This window comes from Cannabis sativa, chromosome 9 (genome assembly GCF_029168945.1).
Source record: "Cannabis sativa cultivar Pink pepper isolate KNU-18-1 chromosome 9, ASM2916894v1, whole genome shotgun sequence".
Classification (NCBI taxonomy): Eukaryota; Viridiplantae; Streptophyta; class Magnoliopsida; order Rosales; family Cannabaceae; genus Cannabis; species Cannabis sativa.
This window is the reverse complement of record NC_083609.1, coordinates 14,308,015-14,323,464: the sequence shown is the minus strand read 5'-3', so window position 1 is coordinate 14,323,464 and position 15,450 is coordinate 14,308,015.

Genomic DNA, 15,450 nt, shown 5'->3' with positions numbered 1-15,450 from the left:
TTTCATTATAGCTTTAGTTGAGCAATGCATTTCGTGTTATCATCATAGAGAATTGCTAATGTTTATACTACATTATTGAGTGTAATCTATATATTTCTCGAATATGTTATGTTAATGATCTTTCTCACACACATTCTCTATTGCTTCATAAAATTCAAGTATGTTAGCATAATTTAAAGTTGACTCGTTGAAAAGCTTTTTAGGAAAATTCAGCGGGACAAAACCTGTGCTAAGGGGAAAATAGTACAATATATATATTTCATATACATAGTTATTTGCAATTTGCCTCGTTAAAAATATTATCAAGAAAATCTAATGGGACAAAACTTGAGCCAAGAAAAAAAAGAGTACAATATGAATATGTCTCTCCCTCATGCACATATAATCTATAATTATTTTGGTGATAATATACCTCATGAGATTATTGTTATCATTTTTAAAATATCATCGTATATTATCTATCACCATATATTTAATATTACTCTTATAGAATATGTGTGGACTTCTAAATTATGAATGAGGGGTTCTTGGAACATTAATATTTATCCAACTTATTGAACCATTCATGCATGTGTATATACAATGTTGTTCATACCAAAATTTAGAATTTTATGTAATATGAACATAATATATTAATGATAGTATAACTTTTCATTTATGAAAAACCGTGTTTTTGCAAATGTGAGTTGTATATAAGAAAATAAAAACTGTAAGCGTTTGCAGAAGCAGAAAGTAATTCTGCTACAGCAAAACTGAACAGGCAGAATATAAAATATTTTGCAGAAAAATAAATAACTTGACACAAGATATTTATACGTGGTATCAGTGTTCTCACGAACACTTCTAGTCCACGGGGCCACGCCTAGAGAATGAAATCAATTAATAAAGTATCAAAATTACAAAGACAATTGACTTAAACAAGTTTAGACTCCCTCTAAAGTATTGTCGCAATCCTTTGTAATCCACTTTATGAATCTGACTTCTTGAAACACCTTCAAGCCCGAACTCCCTTCGTCTTTGAAGTGTGAGTGCTTACTTCCTCCCGAAGTAAGGCTTCAACAAGTCTTCTCCCGAAGACCAAGTGCTTACTTCCTCCCGAAGTAAGGCTTTATCAAGTCTTCTCCCGAAGACCAATCTCTTGTTCAGTCAAGTAGTTCTTCACAACCTCTAGGATAGAGTAAGAACAGAAATAGACCAACTAGAACCTAGATGAACAACTAGGCTCTCACAAAACAAAGAAACACTCTCTTCTCTCAAAAGATAAATGCAAAAAATGAATAATGGAAGAGGTAATTCGAATGGTTGCTCTCTAGGCTCTATTTATAGAACATAGAAACCAAAGAGGCAACCACAAGTTCTAATTAGCAGCTGTACAAAAACTTTCCTAAGAAAACACGATCTGCTACATCAGATTCGGATGCTGACGCAAATACGACCGAAAACGGGAAACTTGCTAAAATCGGGTCCGATCCTCTATCAATGCTTGATTCCTGCCAAAAACAGATTAGATATTCTGATTGTATCAAGGTACAATCGAAATTAATAAGGAAAAGGCAATAATCAAAGTTTCCCTAAAAAGGACAACTTTCCAAAAGAGAATTCCTTCTCTTTTGAGAAGATTTCAACAAAGGAAAGTTCAGCTGAAAGTGCAACTTTCCAAACAAGGAAATGACAACTAAAAACTGAATTTAAAAGGTAAGAAATCGAAAATGAATGCATAGCAATCTTACCATAAATGGAAAAATTATTTTGTCACCTAACTTGCCAAAAAAGGACTTTACAATCTCCCCCTTTGGCACTTTAGATGAACAAAATAATTTTTAACATAAAGTACCTGCAAGGCAAAGTTAGCAAGAGCAAAAGATACTACTCCCCCTGAGTAACACAATCGAATATCACAAAGAAACCAAAAACATGCTAACTTTAAAAGATATGTTCACAAGTACTAACCAACCACAACTCCCCCTGGAAAAAGGGTCCAGAGTTGGGAAACAAACAAATTAAAAATAAATATCTCTCCCCCTTTTTGTTTATCGGAGTGCCAAAGTAAACAAAGAAAAAAATAGATATAAGTTTAATCAAAAAATAAAGGAGAAATAACTTAGTCTCGGTAGATTTTAATCAAAGAAGACAGTTGCCTGGACATCTCATGCTGGACTTCTTCCATTGCTCCAAGGCGAGTATGCACATTCTGAAGTTCAGACTTGACTTCCAGGAGTTCTGCTGCAGCAGAACCTGAACTTGTAGCAGCAGAAGCAGCAGCAGCACCAGCCTTGGGTCGTTTTTGGAACACACCATCAAAGTATTCAGAGGGCTGGAATGTAGGTCCACTGATGGGAGGCTCAAGTGTTTCATGTGATTGGGCCACATTCTTCTGAGAAGATAAAACCTTATAAATTAGATTGGGAAACACAAGTTTAAAGGTTGGCTTTTTACCTCTTCGGAAGGAGACAATCTGGTTAAGAATGTGTGAGGCCAAATCAATGGAAGCTCCAGAAGTGATTCGGTATAGGAGTGAAGCCACATCTTGAGATACCACGGTTTTGTTAGAATTTGGAACCCAATTGCTTAAGGCAAACCGCATAAGAGAAGCATGAGCAAAAGTGAGGTGAGTGATTCGAAGACTCTCCCCTGGTTTCAATTCTGAACGAGCCCCTGTGAGTTCAGAGTGCATCAACTCACGATCCATGGACATCACTGCATTGGATACATTCTCGGGCAATTGCAAAGCTTGAGCAATATCCTTTTCAGAAAAAGAGAACCAATGACCCCTAACATAAACTCTTCTATAAAGTCTAGAATTCTCATCAAGGAAATCATCAGTGAGATTAGCATAAAAATCCTTAACAATGTTTGCAATGTATCCAATGAAACCAGTAAGAGTGTTTTCCCATTGATGAAATTGAATAAACTTTACAATACCATAAACACAATGAGAATGCAAGTCATAGTTCCTCTCACTTTCAAACTTACGGTTTGCATATAAATTCCAGTCACGTTCATTGTCACGATAATAAAATCGAGGACAGCCAGAAAGAGAGGAAGGGACATTACCAGATGAAGGATCTTCCATGGGCTGCTTGCCTTTGGCAACAGCAGAGGCCTTTGCTGCAGAAGCAGATTTTGGACGAGGAAGCTCTAGCTCGAGTTCTGTGTCCTCACTGTCTTTCTCAGAGTGAAGAGACACTGATTTGTCTGAAGAAACTTCCATTGGATCCTCTTCTTCTGAACTGGAACTTGATGAGGCTGAGGGTGGATTAGTCTTGAGTTTCTTCTTGGCTGGAGGGACTGACTTCTCACGAGATTGAGAGGCTCGAAGTTCCTTCTCAACAGAGGCTTGCTGGGCTCGAGTTCGAGTAGAAGGGCCTGTTGGAGTGGAGCCAGGCATTGATGCAGCAGGAGGTGGAACTGCCAATGGAGGAGGAGATTCCTTTGAAGATTCAGACGAGGAAGTCCAGGTGCGAATGGGTCTTACCGATTTGCGAGCAACTTGCTTAGGTGGACGTTTTGGCTTCTCGGTTTGAGATTCACGCTGGGGAAGCAATGAATCTCCAGGCTTTGCAACAGCAGGAGGATGAACTGAGGCAGCAGGGGGTGCATTGGAAGGAGTTGCAACGGTTTCTTCTAACTTTTTAGTGTGCCCTAGATTCTTGGTTCTCACCATTTTGGATCTGAAAGAGAAGATGAACAGAGACAATACAAGAAACAAGAAAAAGTGTTCGGGTAGGTGGTGAGTTAAATGACAAATATTGGTTTATATAAACTTGGAAGCAAGACAAGAAAAAGGAAACCAAATTTGAAAATTTAAATGGTAACCGCCAGCCCATGAACACATAAAAGGAAACCGCCCACTCCTCAATTCCTTTCCCTTTTTTTTTCTTAAAAAAAAATAAAAGGAAACTAGAATTGCCAATAATATTTCCAAAAATAAATCAATCTTTCAAGAATAAAGGCACATTACCATAAAAAGATTAATCTTTACTTGGAAAAGTATCAAAATAAATCAAAGAAGAATGAATGTTGATACTTACCATTTAAGCACAAGATTTCCTTAACCCATGAGGCAAGTCACACGCCTCTTTTTTTTTTTTTTTTTTTTTTTTTTATTATTATTATATTTTTTTTTAAAATTAAAACCGAAAATAAAATACAATGTGTACAATAAATATATGTGATTCGAATCAAGCAAGGAAATCAAAGATCATTGACAATTGACAAAATAAAATACTTGTTATGCTTTTAAGGAAAATAACTAATTAGTATCTCAGGAATAACTCATACTTAATTGATGTTGAGGAAAAAGATATGCATGTTACTAAAAATTGTGAACTAGGATTCTCAATTTAATTTAATAGAGGAGACTTACAAATTTGAACACACTTGTCAGACATAAGTGTGTGCAGTGAAAATAGGATCATTGTCCTTGGCAAGATTTTTCATTTTCGCCTTTTTCCAAATTGATCCCGCAACTAGATGCTATCACACCATACTGAAGGTAGCCTGATGAGTCCATATTTATCTTATAAATATGATTAATTTATTTATTAATATTCTTAAATTGATTCTTTAAATTATTGACTAGTGTGATTTTAATTTGTTAGGTTATTTTAAATACTATTCATCCATTTAGAGTCTTTTGGAGGGATTTTAACATATTTTGGTGGAAAATAATGGAAGTCGGCGAGCTCGATTGTACAAGGCGGAACTTAATTGCAAATTCGGACGAACTTAAAGGCAGAATTGGACTTGGAGCTCAAAATAAAAGTTTTAGATCTCGTTCTTAGCTTTCCAGAACATCTTAAATCGTCCAATTCCGAGTAATATTGAGAGAGTTATGGTCAAAATACTATCAGTCGTCGTAGCAGGAAATTTCTAAAAAAAAAAGATAGCGAAAATAAAGATAAATTTTCAAGAAGAGTTGCGATTTTTATCTTTTGTTTAAAAGATGAGTTATCTTTATCTGAGATATTTCCTAATACTATTATAAATAGAATCCTAATTCTAAGAGGATTTATCTATTCACTATAAATAGAATCCTAATTCTAATAGGATTCAACTAACTTTCTCATTACTATAAATAAGACCTCTTAGGCTACAAATGGGGGAATCCAAAAACTACAAATTAAATATTATGATTTTTATTAATGTCTAGTTCTGAGTAGTTTTCTTTTTAGTTAAGGGTTATTTCAAAACCCGAAACATGAATTCTTAATTTTATTATTGAATGTTAATTTTTAGTTTCCATTATATCAAATTGCTTCTATTCTTCTATGTTCAATGTCATGATTATTGTTTTAATCTTGTTTAGATGGCCACTAAATTAGGTTTTACTTTAATCTACCGTCATCTTAGGATTACTATTCACCTAATAGTCTAGGATTCTAAGTGTTTGTGACAAATTACAATTTGTGATGAAGAATAGAACCTAGGTTAAATGAATTATATGCTTCATTGATTTGTTGCCTAGATTAGTCTATCTCCATAAATCTCAATGCTTTATCTAAGTTAAATAAATTGCATGCTTCATGGATTTACTGCTTTAGGTAAAAGAGTTAATTATTGAGCGCTTCGCCTTGATTACATACAATAGGGAGATTGAGATAATTGACTGCTTCAGCGTTATCTGCGGGATTAATAGTTTGATTGGAAACTGAAAAATTACATTCTTTAATAGGAATTAGGAATGATTGTTGAGGGTGGCGAATAACCTTTAACTAGTTTCTCATATCGTATTCTTTACTTTAAATTTGTTCTTTTCTTTAATTTTTATTCTAATCTTCAAAACTCCCCTTTTCCTAATTCTTGTTACTAATTTGTGAATAATTGAATAAACATAGTCCTCGTGGGATCGACTCTTACTTACGATTATACTAAAATAATTGGAAGTATTGGAATAAAAAAAAATAGTAAATTTGTTGTGGCTTACGACACGCATCATAGCTCTTTTCTATGGTAGTGCATCCTCGTCATAGTTGCTAATTACAATGTTCCAGCTTACTCAAAAGATGGCTTTCACACCTCAGTATGGGTAGCTCTATTCCAGCAAGGGGCCTGATAAGACTGAAACAAAAATTGCTCAACTCTGTAAGAACTTTATTTAATCCTAGACACAAATAAAGAGTAACATGAATCTTTTAACACAACATCACAAAGTATGATAAGAATGAGATCCTAACTAATTATAATCTAAAAGCATTAACACGATTTGTCAAAATACAATGAAAGATGATTAAATGCTAGAAAGGAATCACATAATAATATTGTACAAAAATATGAACAAGAGAGATTTAAACAATGCAAACTCCCAAAGACTTTCTGAGGGAGTCAAAGCGACTTGCATCTAGGGCCTTTGTGAAAATATCAGCTAATTGTTTTTCAGTATCAACATATTCTAATTGCAATGATTTATTTTCAACAAGTTCCCTGATAAAGTGATGCCTTATATCAATGTGCTTTGTTCTAGAATGTTGAACAAGATTTTTGGAAATATTTATGGCACTAGTGTCATCACAAAAAATAGTCAAAACACCCAATTCAAATCCATAATCAATCAACATTTGTTTCAACCATAAAAGTTGAGTACAACAACTGCCAGCAGCTATGTACTCAGCTTCGGCAGTGGACAAGGAGATGGAATTTTGTTTCTTGCTATGCCAAGATACTAGATTATTCCCAAGAAAGAAACACCCTCCACTTGTGCTCTTTCGATCATCAGCATTGCCTGCCCAATCTACATCACTAACACAAGCAAGATTAGAATTAGTATCTTTCGAGTACCAAATTCCATAATCAGGGGTGCTATTAACATATCTAATAATCCTTTTTACAGCTGATACATGAGATTCCATAGGATTACTTTGATATCTAGCACACACTCCCACATTGTAACAGATATCAGGACGACTAGCAGTTAAATACAAAAGACTTCCAATCATGCTACGATAGAGTGTAGTGTCTACCTTTACTCCATTCTCATCTTTTGTTAATTTCAGTGTGGTGCTCATTGGAGTACTTACCTGCTTAGCCGATTCAAGGCCAAATTTCTTAACAAGGTTCTTAGCATACTTACTTTGAGATACAAATGTACCTCCTTCCATTTGTCTCACTTGAAGACCCAAAAAGAAATTAAGCTCACCAACCATGCTCATTTCAAATTCACTTTTCATTTGATCAACAAATACCTGCACTTCATGGTTAGATGTAGAGCCAAAAACTATATCATCAACATAAATTTGAGCAATGATAAAATCAGATTTTATATGCTTGATGAAAAGAGTTTTATCCACACTACCTCTGTGATAGTCATGAGAAAGTAGAAATTGAGTCAACCTTTCATACCAAGCTCGAGGAGCTTGTTTCAGACCATACAAAGCTTTTTCAAGCTTGTATACATGGTCTGGAAATTGAGGATCTTCGAATCCTTTTGGTTGCTCAACATAAACTTCCTCATTCAAAATACCATTTAGGAAGGCAGATTTCACATCCATTTGAAACAATTTAATATTCAAAATACAAGCAATACACAAAAGTAAACGAATTGATTCTAATCTTGCAACAAGAGCAAAAGTTTCATCAAAATCAATACCTTCTACCTGTGTGTACCCTTGTGCCACCAAACGAGCCTTGTTTCTCACAATTGTACCGAACTCATCACTTTTATTTTTAAATAATCACTTTGTTCCAATTACATTTATACCTTTTGGTCTTTGGACCAAAATCCATACCTTGTTGCGAACAAATTGGTTGAGTTCCTCTTGCATTGCATTGAGCCATTCCTTAAAGGTCATGGCTTCCTTCACATTTTTCAGTTCATATTGAGAAACAAAACAAAGAAAGCTGATTAAATTAACATACCTTCTGCGAGTTACCATGCTTTCTTCAAGATTTCCAAGAATGAGATCTTTTGGATGATTCAATTTGACTCTGGTGCTTGGTTCTTTCTGAATAGAATCAGTGATGATGTTTGGATGAGTCAAGATAGACGGTTCTGGTTCTCCAATCTCAGTTGTAGTAGCAGATTCGTCATTTGCAGCATCAGAAATGGGTTCTGCTACATCAGGATCTGCTTTTGCTGCTTCTGAAGGAGCATCCATGAGACTATCTATCTTGGCTTCTGTGGAAAACTCTGAAAAATCTTTAAAATCATCAACAACCACATTAGCTGATTCCAAAACAGTTTGAGTTCTCATGTTATAAACACGATAAGCTCTACTGTTTAAGGAATATCCAATAAACACACCAACATCACTTTTAGCATCAAATTTACCAATATGCTCACGATCTCTATAGACATAACACACACATCCAAAAACATGAAAATGACTTACATTGGGGCGCTTACCTTTCCAGATTTCATAAGATGTTTTTGAGGTACCTGGACGAATAAACACTCTGTTTATTATATAGCAAGTTGTGTTAATAGCTTCAGCCCATAAGCGCTTTGTCAATTTCTTGCTATTTAACATCACTCTTGCCATTTCCTGCAATGTTCGATTCTTCCTCTCAACAACTCCATTTTGTTGAGGAGTTTTGGGAGCTGAAAATTCATGAGTTATACCTGTAGACTTGCAAAAATCATCATACACAGAATTTTCAAACTCCTTACCATGATCACTTCGAATTCGAACAATTTTCCCAATATTACAACCTTTCTCAACTCTTAATCTCAAACAAAGAGTTTTAAAGGCATCAAAAGTGTCAGACTTTTCTCTTAAGAAATCTACCCAAGTAAAACGAGAGAAATCATCAACACACACAAAGATATATCGTTTACCATTCAAACTTTCAACTTGGATTGGACCCATAAGATCCATGTGAAGCAATTCCAATACTTTTGAGGTATTGATATCAGACACAGGCTTGTGAGTGATTTTTAATTGCTTACCAAGTTGACACGGTTCACACTTTCCTTACCAAGCTTGGGAAGTCCTCGAACAATACCTGCATTTGACAATTTTTCAGGTTTTTAAAATTTATATGCCCAAGCTTGGCATGCCACAGATCTGTGGTGTTGTTGATAGCTGAATGACAAGTAAACACAGGGGTTAGAGTGTAACAGTTATCATTAGATCTAAATCCTTGCAAGATACATTCATTATCATCATTCAGAACATAGCAATGATCACTATCAAATGAAACAGTAAACCCTTGATCACAAATTTGACTGATGCTAAGTAAATTAGCCCTCAGTCCTTCAACTAACATCACATTTTTCAGTCTAGGTAACCCTTCAAAATTTAGAGTTCCCATACCAACAACTTTTCCAGATAGGCCATTACCAAAAGTGACTTCTCCACATTGCATAGGCCGAATGTTAGTCAAAAAGTCCTTGTCACCTGTCATATGTCTAGAACAACCACTGTCAAAATACCACATTTGAGATGCAGCAGTTTTCTCAGAAAAACCAGCTAGACAATTCTTTTTTACCCATATTTGTTTCAAACCTTTATGTTTCTTTTGAGATTTTTCCAAATTATCAAAATAATTTGTTTTAAACAGATTTTTCAACGTGAAATATTTAGGTCTGATATGTCCTTTTCTACCACAAAAATGACAAGTGGGAACAAATCTTTTTACCTGAGATCTTACTCTTTTCGAAAATCCTGGAGATTTTACAGCATCAGAAGCTGCTCTTGCTGCAACAGGCTGTGAAACTGTTATAGCAGAATTTGTAGCCTTAAAGTGATTCGTTGGAACACTAGATTTTACAAACTTCGTGACTCCAGAACTTTCCATTCCATTTGAACCAAGGCCTGCGAAACCTCTTTGACCTGCATTCTGAGCTTTTTCAAAAATAGAAGATCCAGGGTTAAGCATTTGAACATTTTTCTTAAAATTTTCAAGTTTCTTCTTTAAGAGAGTGATTTTTTCATCTTTATCACAAAAACTTGTCTCATACTCTTTTATTCTCAATTCACACATTTCAATCTGATGAGACAATTTTTTATTCAATTTATTCAACTCTCTATTTTCAGAAGCAACCTGAATCCATTTTTCATACATGACTTTGTATGATTCAGCAAGAGACTCTTCACGCATTTCGTACTCATCCGAATCGATTCCTCTTGTTCGGTGGTATTATTCAGACATACCAATCTAGCTTTCACCTGTGAATCACACAACACATTAGACATAACAGAGGTTAGGGCAACATTTTCAGAATTATCTTCATCACTTTCGGTTTCATCATCACTCCAAGTGACATTGAAACTTTCTTATTCTTTTTCAAAGTGTTAGCACACTCAGCTTGAATATGCCCAAAACCTTCACATTCCCTGCACTGAATTCCTTTTTTGTTAGAAACAGATGGTTTAATAAAAGTATTACCTTTTGAACCTTTCGAAATATTCTTTTTATTTCCCATCTTTTTCATATATTTTTGAAAATTCTTAGTTAATAAAGCAATCTCATCATCACATTCACTATCAGAATTTTCATTATCAGCAACTTTCAAAGCAATACTTTTACCTTTATCAGCAATGGATTTGGGTTTGTCCTTTTGTTTAATCTGTTGATTTAATTCAAAAGTACGTAAGGAACCCATCAATTCTTCTACCTTCATTGTGCTAAAATCTTTAGCTTCCTCCATTGCCAAAAGTTTAGTATCGAACCTTTCTGGAAGTACTCTAACAATTTTTCTCACAAGAACAGAATCATCTAGCTTTTCACCAAGAGCAAAATATTCATTAGCAATATTCGATAATTTTTCATAGAATTCAGTTAAGGTTTCATTATCAGACATTCTAAGCTCATCAAATTTAGTTTGAAGCATGATAAATCTAGATCTTTTCACATCAGAAGTTCCCTCAAACTGAGTTTGAAGGATCTCCCAAGCTTCCTTAGCAGAAACACAAGATGATATAAGTTTAATGTAACCCTCACCTACACCATTAAAGATAGCATGCAATGCTTTGCTAGTGTAGGCAGAAAGTTTATCATCTTCAATAGACCATTCCAGTTCAGATTTTATAGTAGTATTACCTGAAGAATCTGTCTCAACTGGAAGAGACCAACCTGATAGAACCATTCTCCAAGCTTTCTCATCTTGAGATTTGATGAAGGCCCTCATTCTAACTTTCCAATAAGGATAGTTAGAATCATTAAGCAATGGTGGTCTAGAAATCGAACTTCCTTCTGCAAAAAATGACATTTTAACACAAAAACGTTATAGGACCACACTAAGAGTTTAGTGTCCCGCTCTGATACCAATTGAAAAACCGTGTTTTTGCAAATGTCAGTTGTATATAAGAAAATAAAAAACTGTAAGCGTTTGCGTGCGTAAAGTAATTTCGCTACAACAAAAACCGAACAAAATGCGTAATATAAAATATTTTGCAGAAAAATAAATAACTTGACACAAGAGATTTATACGTGGTATCAGTGTTCTCAAGAACACTCCTAGTCCACGGGGCCACGCCCAAAGAATGAAATCAATTAATAAAGTATCAAAATTACAAAGACAATTGACTTAAACAAGTTTAGACTCCCTCTAAAGTATTGCCGCAATCCTTTGTAATCCACTTTATGAATCTGACTTCTTGAAACACCTTCAAGCCCGAACTCCCTTCGTCTTTGAAGTGTGAGTGCTTACTTCCTCCCGAAGTAAGGCTTCAACAAGTCTTCTCCCGTAGACCAAGTGCTTACTTCCTCCCGAAGTAAGGCTTTATCAAGTCTTCTCCCGAAGACCAATCTCTTGTTCAGTCAAGTAGTTCTTCACAACCTCTAGGATAGAGTAAGAACAGAAATAGACCAACTAGAACCTAGATGAACAACTAGGCTCTCACAAAACAAAGAAACACTCTCTTCTCTCAAAAGATAAATGCAAAAAATGAATAATGGAAGAGGTAATTCGAATGGTTGCTCTCTAGGCTCTATTTATAGAACATAGAAACCAAAGAGGCAACCACAAGTTCGAATTAGCAGCTGTACAAAAACTTTCCTAAGAAAACACGATCTGCTACATCAGATTCGGATGCTGGCGCAGCAGATCTGACCAGAAACGGAAAACTTGCTAAAATCGGGTTCGATCCTCTATCAATGCTTGATTCCTGCCAAAAACAGATTAGATATTCTGATTGTATCAAGGTACAATCGAAATTAATAAGGAAAAGGCAATAATCAAAGTTTCCCTAAAAAGGACAACTTTCCAAAAGAGAATTCCTTCTCTTTTGAGAAGATTTCAACAAAGGAAAGTTCAGCTGAAAGTGCAACTTTCCAAACAAGGAAAATGGCAACTAAAAACCGAATTTAAAAGGTAAGAAATCGAAAATGAATGCATAGCAATCTTACCATAAATGGAAAAATTATTTTGTCACCTAACTTGCCAAAAAAGGACTTTACAATTTATGATAATGATGGTACTCCAAGACCATATATTTGTTCCATTCTTGTTGTATGATCTTAATTTCTATATCAAATGATCATATATCTATAATTCTTTATGCATATAAAGTACTTCAGGACTTCTCTACTAATACTTATGAACAAACTCAAGGTTGTCTCAAGGTGTTGAGATGCATAGGATGAAATTTAAAATGAGGCTTTTTCTTTTTACAAAAATTTAAAATAAATATTGTTTAAATTTTGACACTATATCGATTTTAACTCTTTTATCTTCATATAATAAATAATTTTTTTCGTCACGTAAGCTAACTCGATAATGTAATATTTAATTACTATAACATCTCTATTAAAGTGCTATATATTTTAGTATTTTCGTAAAAATAATAATGATAAATAAATAAATAGTATGTCAAAATTATGTCAATTTTGTTTACATGTTTATACCTTGAAATGCTAATTTACTCTTAGAATAATTTCATATAAATATATATATTAAATATAATATTTACTCTAAAATATTATATTCTTATACTAAATAAATAAATAAATAAAACAAACCTTACATAACTAAAATTTAAACTAATTTCTAACTGTGTATGTATGTAAAATATTTGAATTTTTAAAATGATCAAAAAGTGACTGAAATTTGAAATGAGACTTTTTATTTTTACAATAATTTAAAATAAATATTATGTAAATTTTAACATAATATCGATCTTAATTCTTTTATTTTCATATAATAAATATTTTTTTTGCCACATAAGCTAACTCAATAATGTAATATTTAATTACTTAATAACATCTCTATTGAAGTACTATATATTTTAGCACTTTTGTAAAATAAAAAAAAAAATAGTGTGTCAAAAATTATATCAATTCTTTTACTAGTTTGTACTTTAAAATGCTACTATATATATTATATATTAGAGTAATTTTATAAATATATATACTAAAAATAATATTTACTCCAAAATATTATATTCTTATGCCAAGTAAATAAATAAATAAAATAAATCAAACCAAGCACCTCAAAGTTCCCAATATTTGTATGCTTAATTGCTTATCACTTGTGCTATATAACTTTTCTATAATATTTATTGAACTAAAATTTATATGCTATATTTTTTTTTCTGTGTATATATATATCAATTTTAATTTTTTTAGGGGCCTCCAAAATTATGAGACCTGGGGTCTAGGCCCCGGCTGCCCCACCCTTTGGTCACCCCTGAATAAATTATATACATTTAATATTTCTCAATATACAAAATAAAATAAAAGTTTGTTCTTCAATCATTTATAATATAGTGCGTGGGACTTTGAATTTATATCACTTAAGACATGTATCAAATTCTTCTAGAATTTTTAGATAAGGCATATTTCAAATATTCAATATATTAGGAGCTCCAAATAAATAAGTTTTTGTTGCAACATTTATGTGACGGTTATAGATCCTCATTAAATATATTCCAAACTATAATCAAATTATGATTACGTTTTCTCAATATTTAAGTCTTATTTCAATCACTCATGTCTATGCAAACTTTGTACAATAGTTCATTGTGTACAAATATCTATATGCAAATTTCTTATTGGAAATATTTATTTGCAAACCCTATAGGTCTTACTTCACTTTATGCGAGTAAACTTGCTTGGACTGCGTCATATTATTTTAGCTGAAGACAAAATGTATGTCAATAATTCTCGACAAATCTAATATCATGATCATTGCTATCCCATGTTAGTTTATTGCATATGCAAATATTCAACATCTATTATCGACAAAAATTTTATTATATGATAACTTTCTCCCATATTTACATAACTTATAGAGATCTCTTTAAATTACATATTTTTTAAATATGTATATCATCTATTGGTACCTATATAGAACCACTTCAAGGATTCAATTATGATCAAATATGTTATGTCTAACTTCTCTAGGGAGTCTCTTCTAGAGTACCGTATTCATCACGATTATTATTTTAAATTATAAATACTTTATAACATTAATGTATCTCCATGAGTACATCTAGATTCAATATCTTCAGGACAAATCAAATGAATATTTATTAATAATTTTTATATTGTTCATTTACGCTTCAGGCGTTTTTATGCTCATTCTAAATCGACTTTGAATAATATTGATTTGCAGTTGGCATACATCATTTTGAACTATATCATCACTACTACAAAATTGGCTTTTCCTAACGGTTTATAACTGTCTTTTATACTATTTCTCAACGGTTCCTAAAATCGTTGGCTATGTGGATGTCATAAAAATACGGAACTTTAAATGACAATTTATAACTGTGGAAAAAAGTTACTTTAAATTACGGTTTCCATAATTGACCCTCTTTCAAATCGTTGGAAATAACCCATTTTGTAGTAGTGCAATCTTATATACTTTGTGAATAACCCATTTTGTAGTAGTGCATTCTTATATACTTTGTGCAAGGATCAATTTTTAAAAATATGTTGGATTAAAATCTCTAATGTGGGCTCATATGTATTTGTGTGTATTGCTATATAAAGTTTGACCCAAATAAAGTGATCATTTTAGTAATTGTGGGTTATTGGGTATTAAAGTGTCATGGGCTAAATGTGTAGATACCCTAAGCGATATTTCTAATTTATTGATGAGCTAAATTAAAAATATTTAAAATTAATAACATAGCTATAAGGTTATAAATTGGTAGTGGTCCCCAAGAAACAAGAGCCAATTTCTATTCTCATCTTTCCCCATTAAGAGAGAAAATTAGAAAATCCTAAGTCTTGTTTTCTTGGAAGATCATTACCCAAAATCACCACAAAGATTATCTCTACAAGATGGATTAAGATCATCACTATCTATGTATTAAGGTACGCTTTTGCTATTTGAAATTTTCTTTTTGTATCAACAAAGGTATTCTTTAGATCTATGGTTATACACTCATAATTATATGTAATATATTTATCTATGGAGTTGAATATTGTTATTGCATATTTTATGAGTGATAATGAATTCTTACAAATGGTATCTGAACCACTTTTGATTGATTCTTTGAGGATTTAAAGTTTATGTTAAAAAAAATTGAGAATTTTAATTTTACTCTAAAAATTAGAATTTTG